At 42.1% G+C, this 19,206-nt stretch overlaps 1 protein-coding gene and 1 non-coding gene across 4 annotated transcripts in view; both read left to right on the top strand.

The window, feature by feature from the left end:
- Window positions 1-19,206, top strand: part of LOC126946414 (cAMP-dependent protein kinase catalytic subunit PRKX) — a 219,727-nt gene that overhangs the window by 117,608 nt on the left and 82,913 nt on the right. The window contains exon 9 of one of the 3 annotated variants that reach the window (XM_050776670.1): window positions 5,218-5,586. The exons of the other annotated variants lie outside the window; for them this stretch is intronic. The gene's annotated coding sequence lies outside the window, so the exon portion shown is untranslated. Of the gene's footprint in view, window positions 1-5,217; window positions 5,587-19,206 lie in introns of those variants that run through there. 3 annotated transcript variants of the gene reach the window in all.
- Window positions 791-897, top strand: LOC126946979 (U6 spliceosomal RNA). Its single transcript, XR_007722840.1, has one exon. It is a non-coding gene; the product is annotated as a U6 spliceosomal RNA (small nuclear RNA).

Genomic DNA, 19,206 nt, shown 5'->3' with positions numbered 1-19,206 from the left:
GGGAGGCTGAGGTGGGTGGATTGCTTGAGCCCAGGAGTTGGAGACCAGTCGGGGAAACATGGTGAGACCTCATCTCTACAAAATACAAAAAAATTAGCTGGGCATGGTGGCACGTGAATGTAGTCTCAGCTACTCAGGAGGCTGAGATGAGAGGATCACTTGAATCCAGGGAGGTCCAGGCTGCAGTGATCTGAGATCACACCACTGCACTCCAGCCTCGGTGACAGAGTGAGACCCTGTCCAGGAAAAAAAAAAAAAGAAAAAAAAAAAGTTAATGGCTTTGTGCTTTCGCAGGTGGAATGAAGAGAACGTCCACCTTAAGGCTTTAAAAGACAGTGAAGCTGGGTACAGTGACACACTCCTGTAAACCTGGGACTTTGGGAAGCTGAGGCAGGAAGATCGCTTGAGCCTAGGAGTTTGAGACCGGCCTGGGCAGCATAGCGAGTCCTCATCTCTATAAAAAGAAAAAAAAAATGTTACAACACAGTGAAATTGCAGAAACAGAACACAGCTGCCCTTTTTCATCAATGACCTTTTCTTCACGTGGAGGTCAACTCAGTAGGTGAGAATAATTAGTAGGTTCAGTAGAATAAACTCTTTGCAATTAATCAGTCAGTGGAAAATGATGTTCAGATGGTGAAATGTGGAAATGTTTTAGACAACTGTATTTTCAGCCTGTGCGTCTCACTCACCATCTTGTTGGGATTAACAGTTGAGGGCCATCATTGTCTAAACATGTAGCATGCAGTTTCCCATCGGTTTTACCGTGAATGTGAAAAGGTGAAACTGGTGCTGACTTCGGCAGCAGGTATACTAAAATTGGAATGACACAGAGGAGATTAGCATGGCTCCCTTTGCAAGGAAGATCCGTATATTCATGCAGCATTCCAAATTTTTTTTTTTTAAAAAGGTTATACTGTGCACTGAGATGTGGAGCTAGAAGGAAAAGCATTAGGTCTCATGTTTGCTGACTATAAAAATAAATCATAGTAATATTATTGAACATTCTACTTTAAAAATTATTAATAAAACCATAAATGAAACACTTGAGCACATTTTAAAAAGTACATAGACCCATGAGTCCATATGCCTATTTTTAGGTTGTCTGTTTTATTATCCAGGATTTCATACTCAGATGAAAATTAGCATCAGGAAAGCCTGAAATGCCTTAATTGTGACCTGATATGCAGGAAAATGAAATATGCAAGCACATGGATGACCTCGTTCTTTACGGACATTGTTATCAGCCTCTAGCCATACAGAACAAATGAGAAATTAGAAGCAATTCCAAGAACGTGTGATGGTGTGAAACCCACTTTTGACCGTCGCGCACATTTCAGCGTTTGAAGTGACACGGGCTACCTGGTAACTGCCCGTGGCGGGGTCATAGTTTAAATGGCCCAATGTCATGTAGAGGTTAATTTAATCAAAATGAGCTATAAACACGGAACAATCACTATATATAATTTTAAAAGAGTTTACCTGGCCAGGCATGGTGGCTCACGCCTGTAATCCCAGCACTTTGGGAGGCTGAGGTGGGCGGATCACCTGAGGTGAGGAGTTCGAGACCAGCCTGGCCAACATGGCGAAACCCCCATCTCTACTAAAATACAGAAATTAGGTGTGGGGGTGGGCGCCTGTAATCCCGGCTACTCGGGAGGCTGAAGCGGGAGAATGGCTTGAACCCGGGAGGCGAGGCTGCGGTGAGCCGAGATTGTGCCACTGCCCTCTAACCTGGGCGACAGAGCGAGACTCCATCTCAAAAAATAAAAATAAAAAAAATAAAAATAGTTGACCTGGGTGGTCATTCCAAAATTTTCTCATAGATGATCATGTGAAACAATCACCGTGCAAAATGTGGAGGAAAGTTCATTATAATAATCACAAAATTTGTATCAGAAAAACATTACAAATTTACTTTGCTTCATGTAATTTTATGAGTTGGCAGTATTTTCTTAAATTGGAATACTATAAGAGAATATCTTTAGGAAATGGATATGTTACAACAAGAAGTATATTGGGGCAAGTCTTGTTTTTCTGAAGGGAAATGCCACCAGCCTGCTTTCATAGGCATTGATAAAGCCAGGAAGGAAATAAAGTCACAACCGAATAGTATACACTGTATCTACTGAATTCTTCTAATTCCTTTGCAACAGAAGTCTAAATCCTGCTTAGCCTAAACGTATCTATAGCCAGTGATGGGCACATTATATTTGCTGTCAGCATGATAGAATAAGAAGCAGAAACCCCCCAGCAGTGGGGTAAGATTGCGCGCTTCGTCCCCTCAAAATGCTGTTCAGCCCCACTCCCTCTCCGTGCCCATCAAACAACTGCACAATCACTTGTTTGTGAATTTCTCATTCAGCGTTTTGTTTCTTTCTGTCCACACTTAAAGACCAAATCATTTGTTTGCTTCGAAGAAAAAGCAAAAACAAGAACAAAAACACCAAATCATTTGAAATCACTACTCATTAAAAAAAATCACCAGTGGAACCAAACAGTTGAGTGGTTCGTGATGTGTTCGCCATTTCTGTGTTTGACCTACGTGGCCTCTAGTTCTTTGGACCATTGTAACTGTGAAACTATGGCTTAATACTGTTAAAGACCCCAAGGCTCAACTCTGTAGCCAGGGTGCACCTCAGGCTGCACAAATACCACACCAGAATGTCATAGGCATTCATGGCTCCACCTACTGAGTGAACAGAGTGCAAGACAGCACTGGCTTGGGTTTTATTTTTGTAGCCAGTTAACTTTGCATCAGGTCTACACAGTCCTTGCAGCCTTTGATTTCTCCTGTTGTAGAGATTTGAAATGGGGTGCCCGGGTTCCTCTCATCTTTCCTTCAATCTACCTAGCATGCATTTTACACACATTGGAGGAGTCGTATGCACTGTTTTTTTCTCTGTTGCTGACGGAGGCAAGAAGGCCTTCTAATTAGTCTAACTTAAAGGAATGGGATTCACTTAACAAAAGCAAGAAGAAAAGCACATGAACAGGTGTCTTAATGCATTTCGATAGTTTCTTGGGGCGGGGTGTGTGTCTTGGTGAAGGTGGGGGGGCTGTATTTTCACCAAGCTTTTTCATAATCAAGTTTGCTTTGCAAACCTTATGGCCTTGCACCCCGCAGAAGAGTCCTTCCTAATAACAGGGGAATGCCCCGTCAGGTTCTCTGTAAATTATTGTGTGTCGGGAGGTTCTGTTGAGGCTTAGTTTGATCTTCCATGGTGGACACGTCTGTTCTGTATGTAAAAGGCATTACAATTGTGTTCTAGCGGATGGGATTTGAAGCCTTTCCACGGTCCTTATCCTGTGAGATGGCTGTTGAGCTCTGCTCAGCTGTTGTAGCTGAATTCTTGTTTTGCGCTGAACATTGGGCAGCCTCACCGTGTTGCCACCGTGCTTCTGGGGCCCTGTGACTGCCGCCGGATGCCGCGCACACAGGCAGAGTGCCTTTGCAGGTTTGTGCACCCCTTGGCGAGCCAGAACTGGGAACCCCGCGGGGTGACCCCACCTTCTCATGGCGGGTCGGGGAGGGGAGTGCCTGTTTTTAATCCTGTCTGTTTGTTGCACAATGGAAATCACTGTGATTTGTACATATGCCCTAGGAAAATTTTACTGCTGTCTAATTTATGTAATAATACTGTTGATTCCAGGTTTGTTTAATAAAACTTTTTATCTTTTCAGAAGTCTGAGTCTCGTCTGCTTCTGTCTCCAAACAAGCTGTGGCTTTTCTCCTTTAGTCTAATCCAGGGATGGGCAATTCTCTGTAGGGGCCACGTGGCAGATACTTTCCGCATTGCAGGACACACGGTCTCTGTTGCACAGAGTGCAAAAAAGCTGCTAGAATTAGGCACGGAGGTGCACGCCTGTAATTCCAGTGCTTTGGGAGGCCACGGCAGGAGGATCGCTTGAGCCCAGGAGCTTGAGACCAGCCTGGGCAACGTAGCAAGACCCCATCTCTACAAAAATTAGAAAATTTGTCAGGAGTGGTAGCATGAGCCTGAGATTGCTCAGGAGGCTGAGGTGGGAGGGTCACTTGAGCCCAGGGTTTGAGCCTGCTTTGAGCTATAATTGTACCAATGCCCTCCAGCCTGGGTGACAGACAGAACAAGAACCTGACTCTTAAAAAAACAAAAAAAATCCCCATAGACAATATGTAAACAAGCGGGCATGGCTGTGCTCCAGTAGTTTTATTGACAAAAATAATCAGAGGGCTGGATTTAGCCCGAAGGCCAGCATTTGCTCATTCCTGTTGTAGCGTGCGATGTTGACTTTGCAGACTGGCCTCACAGGTTGTTAAAAATATGCTGCCCTCATCATCATGAATGAATAAAATATTTTGTTGCTTACTCTTATTACTCACATATTTGACACCCAGGTTTCTGAGTGACATTCGTAGCTTGCTAAAAACATCCTGCCTTTGTACACTGTAAAATCAATTGATTTGTAATTTTTGACACACACATAGCACTTGCTATCAGCAGAGGCTGAACTATTACACCTTGTTAAGGGTCAAACACAAGCCTGTTTACTTATGACCAAGCTGTCCCTGTTCCCATCTTGGAATTCCCTGGGGAAGGGAGTCTTCCCATGGGCTGGTATGGCTGTTCAGGGTCTGGTTCCGCATCTTCTGGGAGGGAGCACTCGGGAGTTTCTGTAGCACAGGCTCTTGGTGAGTGCCAGTCTAATTTGGAAAGGATATGTGTGTGTGTGTTTGTTGGAAGGCCGGGGGAGGAGTCTTGAAGCCCCCTCGGCACAACAAACATGCTTTGTACTTCGGGGTAAGATTGCTAGAGATTGTCCAGGGTTGTGTCAATTATGTGTCATAGATATGTATTAATATTCAGCCACACACTCTTGGAGCTCTCTGACTTTCCTAGAAGTCAGGCTCATCTTGTATACTTGTTGAAAGGATCAGATAACCTTCTTCCGAGGGTGTGAAGGAAAATCATAGTTAGGTGGACCCCTGTCATCTTAACAAGAGGCTCTCTCGGGTATCGCTTGCAGAGACAGACAGGAATTGCGGGAGTGTTTTGTTTTGTTTTGCGACAGAGTCTCCCTCGGTTGCCCAGGCTGGAGTACCCTGGTGCAATCGCAGCTCACTGCAGCCTCGAACTCCTTCTCTCAAGCGATCCTCCCACCTCAGCCTCCTGAGTAGCTGGGACTACAGGTGTGCACCACCACACCCAATTAATTTATTTGTGTTTTATTTTGTAGAGATGAGGTCTCCATATGTTGCCCAGGCTGATCTCAAACTCCTGGCCTCAAGCGATCCTCCCACCTTGGCCCCGCAAAGCTCTGGGACAGTGGGTGTGAGGAACTACAGTTTGGGGAGCACCCGTTTTATGTGGGCAGTGAGATGCACTGTTACATGTGTGTGCAACAAAGTTATCCTTCAATTCTTAAAATACTGCAACGCATGGGACACCTGCCCACTCTAACCACTGCTAAAAGACAAAGGTGTTGACACAAGAACTCAGCAGAAAACAAACTCACAGAGCTAAGGTTTCCATTCCACCTGCTGCTGCTCACACCAAGGTGCTAAACAACACTTCAATAATAAATATGTGTTACATAAGCATAACATAGAATACATATATGAATATAATATGTACATATACAAATGTATGTTTACATATTATAAAATTAATGTAATATATTAAATGCATTAATATAATTTATGTTAATATATATTTTAATGTATGCAATATATGTATAATATATACAATTTATGAATATGTTACATTAACATACAAAATATACATATGTTAAAGTACTGTATATTAAAGTGCTGTATATCAATCTATGCATGTAATATATACAACACTTTATATATTATACATAATATGTATACTATATGATATATAGTATATGTGTATATATGTATACTATATGTATATAATGTATATATAATGTAATTTGTAATATATATATTTATATGTGTTTAGTATATATCAAATTTATATATTATATATTTATTATATATAATAATACATACTTAGACGTTTATTAAACAAAGAACAGCATTCTGTATTTTCCGATAAAAATATTGGATGCGAGTTAAAACCGTCAAACGCTGAAGACCTGCCGTGAGTGTATTGATGAGGGAACTGGAAATTCGATGTTTTGTTATAAGGCAGAAAACCATGATGTACTAAAACTAGTCCATCAACCCTTCTGTGGATCAAATTTTTTAAAAAGATTTTTAATTTACATTTTTATTGACAAATAATACTTGTACATATTTTTGGCGTACATACCAATGTTTGAGTAAACATAATGTACAGTGATCCGATCATGGTAATTAGCATATCCGTCAGGCATCTCAATCAGGCATCATTTCTTTGTGTTGGGAACATTTAATATCCTCCTAGATTTGGAACTGTATATTATTGTTAACTGTAGTTATTCTACAGGGCTATAGAACACCAGAAGGTATTCCTCCTGTCTAGCTGTAATTTTGTATCCTTTAAGAAATCTCGGCCGGGCAGGCTGGCTCACGCCTGTAATCCCAGCACTTTGGGAGGCTCAGGCAGGTGGATCATGAGATCAAGAGTTCGAGACCAGCTTGACCAACATGGTGAAACCTTGTCTCTACTAAAAATACGAAAAATAGCTGGGAATAGTGGCACACACCTGTAATCCCAGCTGCTCAGGTGGCTGAGGCAGAAGGATTGCTTGAACCTGGGAGGCGGAGGTTGCAGTGAGCCGAGATCGCTCCATTGCACTCCAACCTGGTCGACAGAACGAGACTCCGTCTCAAAAAAAAAGAAAAAAAACCTCTCTCTATCTCCTCGTCCCCCCCACCCTTGCCAGCCGCTAGTATCCTCTGTTCTACTTTTTATTTCTGTAAGAGCTACTTTTAGCTCCCACGTGAATGAGAACCTGTGATATTTGCCTTTCCAGTTCTGCTTATTTCACGTAACATAATGTCCTCCAGTTTCATCCATGTTGATGAGAATGACAGGATTTCATTCTTTATTAATGGCTGAATGGTATTCCATGGCATATATATGCTGCCATATTTTCTTTATCCATTCATCTGTTGCAAATTTATTGTATTATATTATTTTTGTTGAGACAGGGTCTCATTCTGTTGTCAAGGCTGGAGTGCAATGGCACGATCACAGCTCACTGCAGCCTCGACCTCCTAGGCTCAAGCCGTCCTCCCATCTCAACCTCCAAAGTAGCTGGGACTACAGATGCACCCCCACCATGCCTAACTAATTTTTACATTTTTCTGTAGAGACAGGATCTTGCTATGTTGCCCAGGTTGGTCTCAAACTCCTGGGCTTGAGTGATCTTTCTGCCTCGGCCTCCCAAAGTGTTGGGATTACAGGCTCTCACGAGCCACCATGTCTGGCCTTGCAAATTTATTTTACTAGGCAAGCTGCCTTTGAGAAGCCCATGAAAGAGACCATTTTCTACACATGTAAAGCTACAATTCAATTTTTAAAATTCTGATAAAAACCATAACATGAGATCTACCCTGTTAAATTTTTACATGTCTAATCCACACTGTTCACCATGAGCTCTGTTGTCCAGCAGATCTCCAGAAACTCTTACTTTGCATGACTGAAACTTTACACCCATTAAACAGCAAGTCCCCACTGTCCCCTCTTCTCAGTCCCTGGGAGCCACCATCAACCACCCCCTACTCCAAAAATCAGAGAAGACACAGGCCTGCACACCTGGGTCTTAACTTTCATCTGAAACATTTTTAGTTCTCAAGGACATCACGGAGAATAGATTCATGCTTTCGTATCTAGTTACAAATGTCTGGCTTTGAGCCGGCTGCAAACTCAGCTTTTAAAATCCCCTCGGGGGCAATGTCTCGGAAACCCACTGGCTGAAAAACAATTCATAATGAATCAGGAATTGTGCGGAGGCCGTTTTAAAATGAGTGCCTTGGAAAAATGAAAAAAAAAATCTACAAAAGGCAAAGTTTAAAAAATGATGTCATTCCAGTAAGTGGGGAATGAAGAAAGATAATTTGGTCTACAGAGTTCAGAGTTCTTGCCGTTATTTTACACTGGGCTTGTTTTTAATTGAACTGATGAATAATGACCAGAATGCCTGAACATCTAGAGCTGGAAGAAGCTGGCCCTGGAGAAGGTACATCGTTCATTATTTGTGAAAGTCAGCTACAGTAGTCAGTACAGGATACAGTAGAAGTATCCATTTCATTGTGGACAGATGTTTAGATGCCTTTTCTTTTGTCTTGGGTTTTTTCTTTTTCCCATCCAACCCCACTCTACCTTTTTTCTAAGAAAAGTATCTGGTAACAATCCAACACGGGAAACTTCTGCTTCTTTCAAGAATATAATCTTTAAAATAGTGAGTGCTTCACAAGAGATTCTCCAAGCTAGTGTTTTTCATACCTTTACCGTGGCCACAATGAGAAATATATTGTGCATATTTTACAGAACCACCCGGACTCACATACGTGCAAACGCACACACGCCCCTAAAACTAAAGTTGAACAAGACAATCCAAACTTTATTAATAGTGTAGAAACAGGGTTATCAAATATGAATTTGTTAATCATGGTTACATAGAGCACTGTTTTATTTCAAATTATTTTTAATACGAGTAGAGACCTGCAAAACTGAATCCATAGCCCTTTCTTGGGTCTTGCTTAGTGTTTGAAAAGCACTTTTCTATTAAAAAAAGTGACTGCTCTGCACTCCGTATCTCTTTGCTTTTCCACATTAAAACGGGACTCAATATTGGTGATTTCACAAGGGAGCAAATGCCAACTAGTCTTGAGAGAAAACTTGTTGCTTGCTTTCTCATGACATCTGTGAATTAAAAACTCAAAACCATTTTATTTCCATTGTTTAATATGGCACACAGCAGCTTTCTGGCTAAGGTGTGCATTTTGCAGTACATTTATTAGAATAATAGTATTTTGGCATTACGTGAGTATGATTTTCTTTTCTCCAGCCCCTGTTTCTAGACTTTGTAAATTTGTACATTGACAACTAGTTGGTCCAGCTTCTTGGTTTTTTTTTTTTTTTAAAAAAAAAACGACTGCTGGGCCCAAAGTGCCGTTGATATTACAGGTTGCCATTACTTTTTATGAGCTAGTTTGCGATGCCAGTTGGATGGATTCTCTTTTCCTAACGGCAGTGGAATATCTGTGTCAGCTTCTGGCGGCCGATGACTCTGTAACCAGTCCATTTGAGAGACTGCCAACTCTCATGGAAGATCTGGGTGGACGTTGCAGTTCTGGATAGGTTTGTGTGTTCTCTTTTCCAAGGAGAAAGAAATGGTGGTGGAATTGCATGTGTCTAACTCTTAACTATTTCTTATCAGAGTTTTAGTTCTTGTGGGCTTATGAATTCATCTTGTCTCAGTAACAAAGTGTCAACAAAATGTACTGAAAAGGGTTTTCTTTTAAAAATAAGAGAAACTATTCCAGCGAATAGTTTGCAAACTAGAGAGATACAGTTCTGGAGAACAAAGAGAGGATTTTTTCTTTCTCTCTTTCTTTCTTTCTTTCTTTTTTTTTTTTAATAGAGTTCCTGCCCAAGGTTCCCACTGGTCTACTAGGCAACTGAGGAATGCGAACTTGTTTAGTTCTGATTGGTTGATGCTTGTTGGGTTCTGACTGGTTGACACTTGGGATCTCATGGGTTGATGTTTGTTGAATTCTCATGGGTTGACATTTGTTGGGTTCTGACCGGTTGACACTTGGGATCTCATGGTTTTATGTTTGTTGAGTTCTCATGGGTTGACATTTGTTGGGTTCTGATTGGTTGATACTTGTTGAGTTCTGACTGGTTGCTGCTTTTTGGGTTTGATGGGTTGATGCTTGTTGGCTTCTGACTGTTTGATGCTTGTTAAGTTCTGACTGGTTGATGCTTATTGAGTTCTGACTGGTTAATGCTTGTAGGCTTCTGACTTGTTGGCTTCTGACTGGTTGACACTCATTGGGTTCTGAGGGGTTGGTGCTTGTTGAGTTCAGACTGGTTGACACTTGTTGGGTCCTGATGGGTTTGTGCTTGTTGAATTCTGACTGGTTGACACTTGTTGAGTTCTGATTAGTTGGTGCTTGTTGAGTTCTGATGGGTTAGCATTCATTGGGTTCTATCTAACTGGTTGATGCTCATTGAGTTCTGACTGTTTGACACTTGTTGGACTCTCATGGGCTGATGCTTGTTGAGTTCTGATAGGTGGACACTTGATGAGTTCTGATGGGTTGACACTTACTGGGTTCTGACTGGTGGGCACTTGCTGAGTTCTGATGAGTTTGGCGCTTGGGTTCTGATGACTCAACACTTGTTGAGTTCTGATGGGTCGACACCTGATGAGCTCTGACTGTTTGACACTAGGTTCTAACTGGTTGACACTTATTGAGTTCTGACTAGTTGATGCTTATTGAATTCTGATTGGTTGACACAGATCACAGTCTATTGATTGATTCAGGCTACATGAATAGGAATCGACAGTTGTGAAAGTCTCAAAGTTGTAAGAATGTTTGGGTTTTCCAGGAGCTCAGAGCACATGTGTGAGCTCTTGTCAGCAAATGGCCACTTGACCCTGTTTTGAATTTAGTCCCATTGAGTGACTTGGGATCCACCTTGAAGCACTGACTCCTTCAGGGTTCACGGAAAATGTAGGAGAACCCACCATTTGAACCATTTGCCTACATCTTGATCCCATACCTTTATTTTCTTACTCTTGACCTGATTTGGCCTAACATTTTCCATCCTTTTTTCTTCACTGAAGTTTAGCTTAGGTTTCTGTTCTTTAAATGTGTTCTTTAAGTAATGACAGATCATCCTCATTCTAGGCTCCAAAGATAGTAATAAGATGTACTCTTTCTAGACAGGCGGAATGAATTTTGATGGCTCAGTTTTTTAAAATGTATATCTTTTTGAGGGCTTTGGTTAGCCTTTCAAATTTGAATTAGTCAATATTTTAAATGGTTTAATTATTTTTAAAATTTTTAATATTATAAGATGTATAATATTATAATATGTTTCATATTGTAAATGTTACAGCATTTGTGACAATGAAAATAAGTCTTAAACATCCCAGAAATAAAACCACTTAATCATGTATAGAGTTCTCTATCAATATCTACTTTATTCATTGTTACATGGGCTTCAAAATTCTATTACAATTTATGAAGCTTGAGCTAGGCAATCTAGTAAGACCCTGTCTCTACAGAAAATGAAAAACTTAGCTGGACGTTGTGGTGCATGCCTGTAGTCCGAACTACTCAGGAGGCTGAGGTAGGAGGATTGCTTGAGCCCAGGAGTTATATGTAGATGTGGATGTGGATGTGGATGGATGGATGGATGGATGGATGGATGGATGGATGGATGGATGGATAGATGGATAGATAGATAGATAGATAGATAGATAGATAGATAGATAGATATAGATAACTAGACAGATGATAGATAATAGGTTGATAGGGGTAGATGATACATTGTTAGATAGAGTTTCTCACGCAAAAGCCCTGAGTTTCTCTAACTGAGCACTACTGACATCTGAGGCTGGGTGATTCTCTGTGGTTGGTGCCATTCTATGCATTATAGGATGTTGGTAGACATCTTTGGCCTCTACTCCCTAGATACCAGTATCCCCCTTTGGCCCCCACTCCTGTGGTGACAACTAAAAATGTCTCCAGACATTGCCAAAAGCCCCTGGGAAGTAAAATCTCCCCTGGTTTAAAAACCACTACTTAGAAAAATAAGATTGGGGACCATTTGGGAGCCATCCACACAGCAAAACAGAAAGAACCAAGACTCAAATGGTGATCTTCCTTTAAGCTTTCACAGCAAGATTAATCTTCATGCCAAACAAGATCCTGGATCAACAGGGTCATCCTCGAATTTTGAAATTTATGGCATATCATGCCCACATGCCAAGCCAAGAATGTGAGCTCTTGCAGTGTTTTACTTGGATGGGATTAGAACCACCAGGTAGAAAAACTGCAGACAAGTTTATCCAACCAGATGGCTGCCAAGATCAACAAAGAGGTGCCAGTGCACTGAGAAATAGAAAAGAGGTATGAAGATCTCTCTGGAATCCTCATTCTTGCAGTGGGCATTTGAAGGATTTTTTTTTTTTTTTTTTTTTTTTTTTATGGATCACCTTTCCTTTCTCTGAATTCATCTCAGAATTTCTACTCAATGTCACCAAGTCAACATTTGATCTTTTACCAAATGGAAAATATTTCTATGAGCAGTGTAGTGAATTGTAAGTAAGACTCTGGGGTGCTTGAACGTGCCTTGAACTATGAGTCAGAGACCTGGGTCAGGCTCTGCTTCTCACTGGGGCCATTGTGGTGGACATGTTTCTTAGCTGTTCTCCGTATTAATGGATCCATTCTTCAAATAGGGGCAGTAATTATTCCTGTGGGCTCCCTTTCTGATCAGAAACCTCCAGTAGTTCTCTGTTGCACTCAGAAAGCAAAATAATATCATAGCAACAGTATAGAAAGATCTCCACGGTCTGCTGTCAATAATGTCCCTGAGTCTCTCTCCAGGGCATCAGCTCCTGATGCCTGGACTCTGCTGATTTAGAACATATCCCATAAGTTCCTGCCATGGGACCTTTCCACTGGCCCTTTTCTCTCTTCTAGATACCAGCATAGCTTTCACCTTCACCATCTTCAACTCTTTGCTCAAATATCTTCTCAATTCCTCCAGCACTTTATTTAAAATTTCAACTTGATTCCAACACTCTCTACCACTATCCCAAATTTATTTTTTTTCCTCTCTACCACTGAGCACTTTCTACTGGTTTGTACCCTTTTCTTATTTACTTTGTTTATTGTCTTCCTCTTCCCACTAGAATGCAAACTGCAGGCAGGCAAGGAATTTTGTCTTTGGTTGGGTTTACTGTCATAATCATATTAGTCATAATCATATAATATAGCTATATTAGTGATGATTCTCCTTATTACTATATGAAAATACAGCATAGTGTTGTGGGAAGTCAGGAACTCCGAATGGAGGGACTGACTGAAGCCATGGCAGAAGAACATAAGTTGTGAAGATTTCATGGACATTTATTAGTTCCCCAAATTAATACTTTTATAATTTCTTACACCTGTCTTTACTGCAGTCTCTGAACATAAATTGTGAAGATTTCATGGACACTTATCAATACCCTTGTGATTTCCTATGCCTGTCTTTAATCTCTTAATCCCGTCATCTTCATAAGCTGAGGAGGATGTATGTCGCCTCAGGACCCTGTGATGATTGCATTAACTGCACAAATTGTTTGTAGAGCATGTGTGTTTGAACAATATGAAATCTGGGCACCTTGAAAAAAGAACAGGACAACAGCAATGTTCAGGGAACAAGGGAGATAACTGCCAGTGAGCCGGACGGAACAGAGCCATATTTCTCTTCTTTCAGAAGCAAATAGGAAAAATATCACTGAATTCTTTTTCTCAGCAAGGAACATCCCTGTGAAAGAGAATGCGCCCCTGATGGTAGGCCTATGAATGGCCCCGGTGGGGGCAGCTGTCTTTTATGGTCGAAGCCAAAGGGATGAAATAAGTCCGGGTCTCCTGTAGTGCTCCCAGGCTTATTAGGATGAGGAAATTCCCGCCTAATAAATTTTGGTCAGACAGGTTGTCTGGTCTCAAACCCTGTCTCCTGATAAGATGTTATCAATGACAATGCATGCACGAACTTCATTAGCAATTTTAATTTCACCCCATCCTGTGGTCCTGTGATATCACTGTGCCTCCATTTGCTTTGTGATATTTTATTACCTTGTGAAGCATGTGATCTCTGTCACCCACACCCTATTCGTACACTCCCTCCCCTTTTGAAAATCGTTAATAAAAACTTGCTGGTTTTACAGCTCAGGGACCATCACGGAACCTGCCGACATGTGATGTCTCCCCCAGACACCCAGCTTTAAAATTTCTCTCTTTTGTACTCTTTCCCTTTATTTCTCAGACCAGCCAATGCTTAGGGAAATAGAAAAGAACCCACATTAAATATTGGGGGTGGGGTTTCCCCCAATAACATAGCTGCTGTATTTTCACTTGCAGTCATGGTGTGATATTCTACTTATGGATAAGGTGCACCATAATTTATCCAGTTGCCTGAGAAAAAGAGAATAAAGTGTTTGCCATTTTTACGTTACAAACAATACTACATAAAATAATTGGGGGCTGGGCACCGTGGCTCATGCCTGTAATCCTAGCACTTTGGGAGGCTCCACCTCAAAAAATAAATAATAAAATAATCGGTGCACACATATGTGTATATTTGCATATTTGTGTGGGTGGGTGTGTTTGTAGGATCAGTCTATACAAAAGGAATTGCTGGATTAAAGGATTTACACAATTCAATTATGATCAGATATTACCAATTTCCTTTTTTTTTTTTTCCTTTGAGATAGGGTCTTGCTTTGTCACCCAGGCTGGAGTGCAGTGGTGCAATCATGGCTCCCTGCAGCCTTGGCCTCCCAGGCCCAAGCGATTCTCCTGCCCCAGCCTCCTGAGTAGCTGGGACTACAGGCATGTGCCACCACACCTGGCTAATTTTTGTATTTTTTTGTAGAGATGGGGTTTCACCGTGTTGCCCAGGCTGGTCTCCAACTCCTGGGCTCAAGAGATCTGCTTGCCTTGGCCTCCCAAACTGCTGGGATTCCAGGTATGAGCCACCTCACCTAGCCAGATTTGACATTTGTAGATTCCACCTATAAGTGAGATCATGCAGTATTTATCTTCCTCTGTCTGGCTTATTTCACTTAGCATAATGCCCTCCAACTTCCTCCAAGCTGTCAAAAATGACAGAAAATTTCCCCTTGTTAAGGCTGAATAGTAGTCTGTCATATATAGATACCGTATTTTCTTTACCCAGTCATCCATCGATGGACACTTAGGTGGACTCCATGTCTTGGCCACTGTGAATAGGGCTGCAGTGAACATGGGGGTGCAGATATCTCTAAATATCCAGTTGTGGAATTGCTGGGCTATATGCTAGTTCTATCTGTAGTTTTTTGAAGAACTTCCACACTGTTTTCCATAATGGTAATACTAAGGTATGTTCCCACAATCTGTGAAGCTATCTCTGAATTGTACGCATAGCAAATCTGATATTTAACTCCTTTTTGTTTGAAATACTTGCATTCAAGTAGTCAGACTTCAAAGGAAAAGTTTTAAGTAAATTGTTACAGGCCGGGCATGGTGGCTCTTGCCTGTAATCCTAGCACTTTGGGAGGCTGAGGCAGGCAGATTACCTGAGGTCAGGAGTTCGAGATCAGCCTGGCCAACATGGTGAAACTCCGTCTCTACTAAAAATACAAAAATTAGCCAGGTGTGATGGCGGGTACCTGTAATCCCAGCTACTTGGGAGGCTGAGGCAGGAGAATCACTTGAACCCGGGAGGCGGAGGTTGCAGTGAGCTGAAGTCACGCCACTGCGCTCCAGCCTGGGTGATAACAATGAGACTCCGTCTAAAAAAAAAAAAAAAAAAAAAAATTGTTATAAACCATCTTTCCCCATTCCTCCAACTTCTGAACGTTGCAACTAATCACATAGTAAAGTGTTCCCACATCATGTTAGGTTATTAATGCCAAATAAAACTTTTATTTGTTATGAGTGCCCATTTTGTGTTTTGTTTTATAGTCTGTGTGTACATGTGAATATTCGCTGGTAGATGTGGACCTGCCATATTTCTGTAACATTTGGAAGTAAATTAGTAGATGTTTTGAAGTAGTTTATTGTCTCTTTTGCCAATTATATTGAATAATAGTGAGATTACAGTGCATTTTATTTCTATATTGAGAATTATTTTTGTTCCTAAGTTTACCCTTCTGCTTTGTATTAAGTGAAAGCTGCTCGTGGAAGGCATTTTTCTGCTAAAATGTACATCTAGGTTGCTGGAAATCCGCTTTTTTCCAGAACTCTTTAGTACCTCAGAGTTTTCCTACAGGCATTCCGGACTTTTGCCCCACATTTGCTTTTTGATCTATCTCCACTACCACTGGCATTCTCATTGTGGTAGGAGTTATTAAGAAATTATTTTAGGCAGATAGAGAGGAAAAGGGGTCCTTGGAAAGTTTCCGTTTCTTTTAAAGCAGCTCCAGAAACGTTTCTTGTCTATCAGGAAAGCCCGGGCTCTTAGACTCGGGGGCAACCTTTGATATGCAAATGCAGAACATTAGAAACTGGGTCCATCCAAACATGGCGATTCCCGCCCTCTTCTTCTTGCCCTTGCCCCACATGTGCCTGGCAGCATGGCTGCCCCCACATATCCCCACGTGTGTAGAACATCATGGCGCACCGTATTTGCATATTAAAAGGCTAGGGTGGGAAGGCCAGTTTTTTTCATGGGCTACATAAAGACATGCCTGGTCAAACCAATCCCCTAAGCCCTGTGCAAATCAGATCGCCTCCTCCAGCCTCCTCATATAATTGGCCAGTATCCCCACAGGAGGCAGGAGGGGCCTCCCCTCTCGCCTTTGGAGCCCCCCTCCCTCTGTCTCTGTACAGGGGAGCTGCTTCTTTCTTCTCACTTCTTTCTTGCCTATTAAACTCTCCACTCCTTTAAACCATTCCACATGTGTCCATGTTGTTTTATCTAAACCAGCGAGAGGACCAAGAACCCTGGTGTTCCTCCACTCATTGGAGCCGCATCATCATCACACCTTAAAAGCCAGCCAAGCCAGATGAAAAGAACTCCTTAAATATTAGGCTGCCACTGTCCTCTCAAGACTCTGAGAGATTAAGTCTCCTGTATGGCAAAAAACCAAAAAACCAAAAAAACAAAAAACAAAAAAAACATTAAGAGAATGGAGAACTCTGTTGTGCCGGACACAGTGGCTCACGCCTGTAATCCCAGCACTTTGGCAGGCCAAAGGAGGATCACTTTAGCCTAGGAGTTCAAGACCAGCCTGGGCAACATAGCAAGACAAAAAATAAAAAAATAAAAAAAATTAGTTGAGTGTGGTGGTGGTGTGCACCTGTGGCCCCAGCTACTTGGGAGGCTGAGGTAGGATTGCTTGAGCCCAGGAGGTTGAGGCTGCAATGAGCTATGATTGCACCACCACACTCTGTCATGTGCATCCGTGTGAAAAGACCACCAAACAAGCTTTGTGTGAGCAGTAAAGCTTTTTAATCACCTGGGTGCAGGCAGACTGAGTCCGAACAGAGAGGCAGCGAAGGGAGATGGGGTGGGGCTGTTTTATAGGATTTGGGTAGGTGGTGGAAAATTAAAGTCAAAAGGGGTTGTTCTCTGGCGGGTAGGGGCGGGGGTCACAAGGTGCTCAGTGGGGAAGGTTCTGAGCTGGGAGAAGGAATTTCACAAGGTAACGTCATCAGTCAAGGCAGGAACCAGCCATGTTCACTTCTTTTGTGATTCTTCAGTTGCTTCAGGTCATCTGGATGTGTACATGCAGGTCGCAGGGGAGATGATGGCTTAGCTTGGGCTCAGAGGCCTGACACACTCCAGTGTGGGTGACAGAGTAAGACCCTGTCTCAAAAAAAAAAAAAAAAAAAAAAAAAGGGAGAAGGAGAAGGGTGGTGTGCTGGTGAGCCACTTCCCTGCGTATAGTAAAGCCTCGATTTGTAGCATTTGCCAGTGCTGTGGTGTAAATGCTAACTCTTCCCATAATTGATTTCAAGCTGCCAACAATTTAACAACTAGCTCACAAAATTCCCGAATTTTTTTTTTTTCCTTTTTGCAACGGAGTTTCGCTCTTGTTGCCCAGGCTGGAGGCAGTAGCGCGATCTTGGCCCACTGCAACCTCCGCCTCTCAGGTTCAAGCAACTCTCCTGCTTCAGCCTCCCGAGTAGCTGGGACCACAGGCACGTACCACCACACTCAGTTAACTCTTAAAATTTTTTTGTAGAGATGGGGTCTTGCTCTGTTGCCCAGGCTGGCCTCAAGTAATCCTCCTGCCTCAGCCTCCCAAAGTGCTGGGATTACAGACATGAGCCACCATCCCTGGCCGCAAGTTACTTTTTTATGTTTTTTGAGATGTAGTCTCGCTTTATCGCCCCAGTCTGGAGTGCAGTGGGGCAATCTTGGCTCACTGTAACCTCTGCCTCCCAGGTTCAAGTGATTCTCATGCCACAGCCTCCCAAGTAGCTGGGATTACAGGTGTGTGCCACTATGCCTGGCTAATTTTTGTATTTTCACTAGAGACGGGATTTTGCCATGTTGGCCAGGCTGGTCTCCAACTCCTGACCTCAGGTGATCCACCTGCCTCAGCCTCCCAAAGTGCTAGGTTTACAGGTGTGAGTCACCACCCCTGACCACAAGTTGCTGTTTAATATATGAGATAACCTTTTATATAATTTGTCCATTTCATTGGTTACTTCCTTATTTATTTTTTTTTTTTTGAGATGGACTCTTGCTCTGTCACCCAGGCTGGAGTGCAGTGGCGCAATCTCGGCTCACTGCAAGCTCCGCCTCCTGGGGTTCACACCATTCTCCTGCCTCAGCCTCCCGAGTAGCTGGGATTACAGGCGCCTGCCACCGTACCCAGCTAATTTTTTGTATTTTTAGTAGAGACGGGTTTTCACCCTGTTAGCTAGGATGGTCTCGATCTCCTCACCTCGTGATCTACCCACCTCGACCTCCCAAAGTGCTGGGATTACAGGCATGAGCCACCGCACCCAGCCTTCACTGGTTACTTCTTTTCTGGGTGATATTGTAAAATATGTATTCATTTGACGAACACTGAAAAGTAATAATTGATCATCTTTTCTTAATGATTACTATCTGCAGAACATGATAAGAGATAAGGCCCATATTATTTGAGTTTTCTTATGATGTGCATACATTGCTTATTTAAAAATATGTGCTCTTCTGTATTAAAAGTACTAAAGAAGACACTAATAACCAAAACAAGGAAAAATAGTCTGAGAAATAACCATAAAACTCTTAGTGATCTTAGGTTTTACAATAGTGATGTGATCCTCAGGAGCAATTTGGGGAGGTCTGGAATCTTGTAGCCTCCAGCTGCATGATTCCTAAACCATAATTTCTAGTCTTGTGGCTAATTTGTTAGTCCTGCAAGGGCAGTCTAGTCCCCAGTACAGAAGGGGATTTTGTTTTAGGAAAGGGCTGTTATTGTCTTTGCTTTAAACTATAAACTATAAACTGAGTTCCTCCCAAGGTTAGTTTGGCCTATGCCCAGGAATGAACAAGGACAGCTTGGAGGTTAGAAGCAAGATGGAGTTGGTTAGATCAGATCTCTTACACTGTCTCAGTT

This window comes from Macaca thibetana, chromosome X (assembly GCF_024542745.1).
Source record: "Macaca thibetana thibetana isolate TM-01 chromosome X, ASM2454274v1, whole genome shotgun sequence".
In the NCBI taxonomy this organism is placed as follows: Eukaryota; Metazoa; Chordata; class Mammalia; order Primates; family Cercopithecidae; genus Macaca; species Macaca thibetana.
This window is presented reverse-complemented; position numbering and strand designations above follow the sequence as displayed.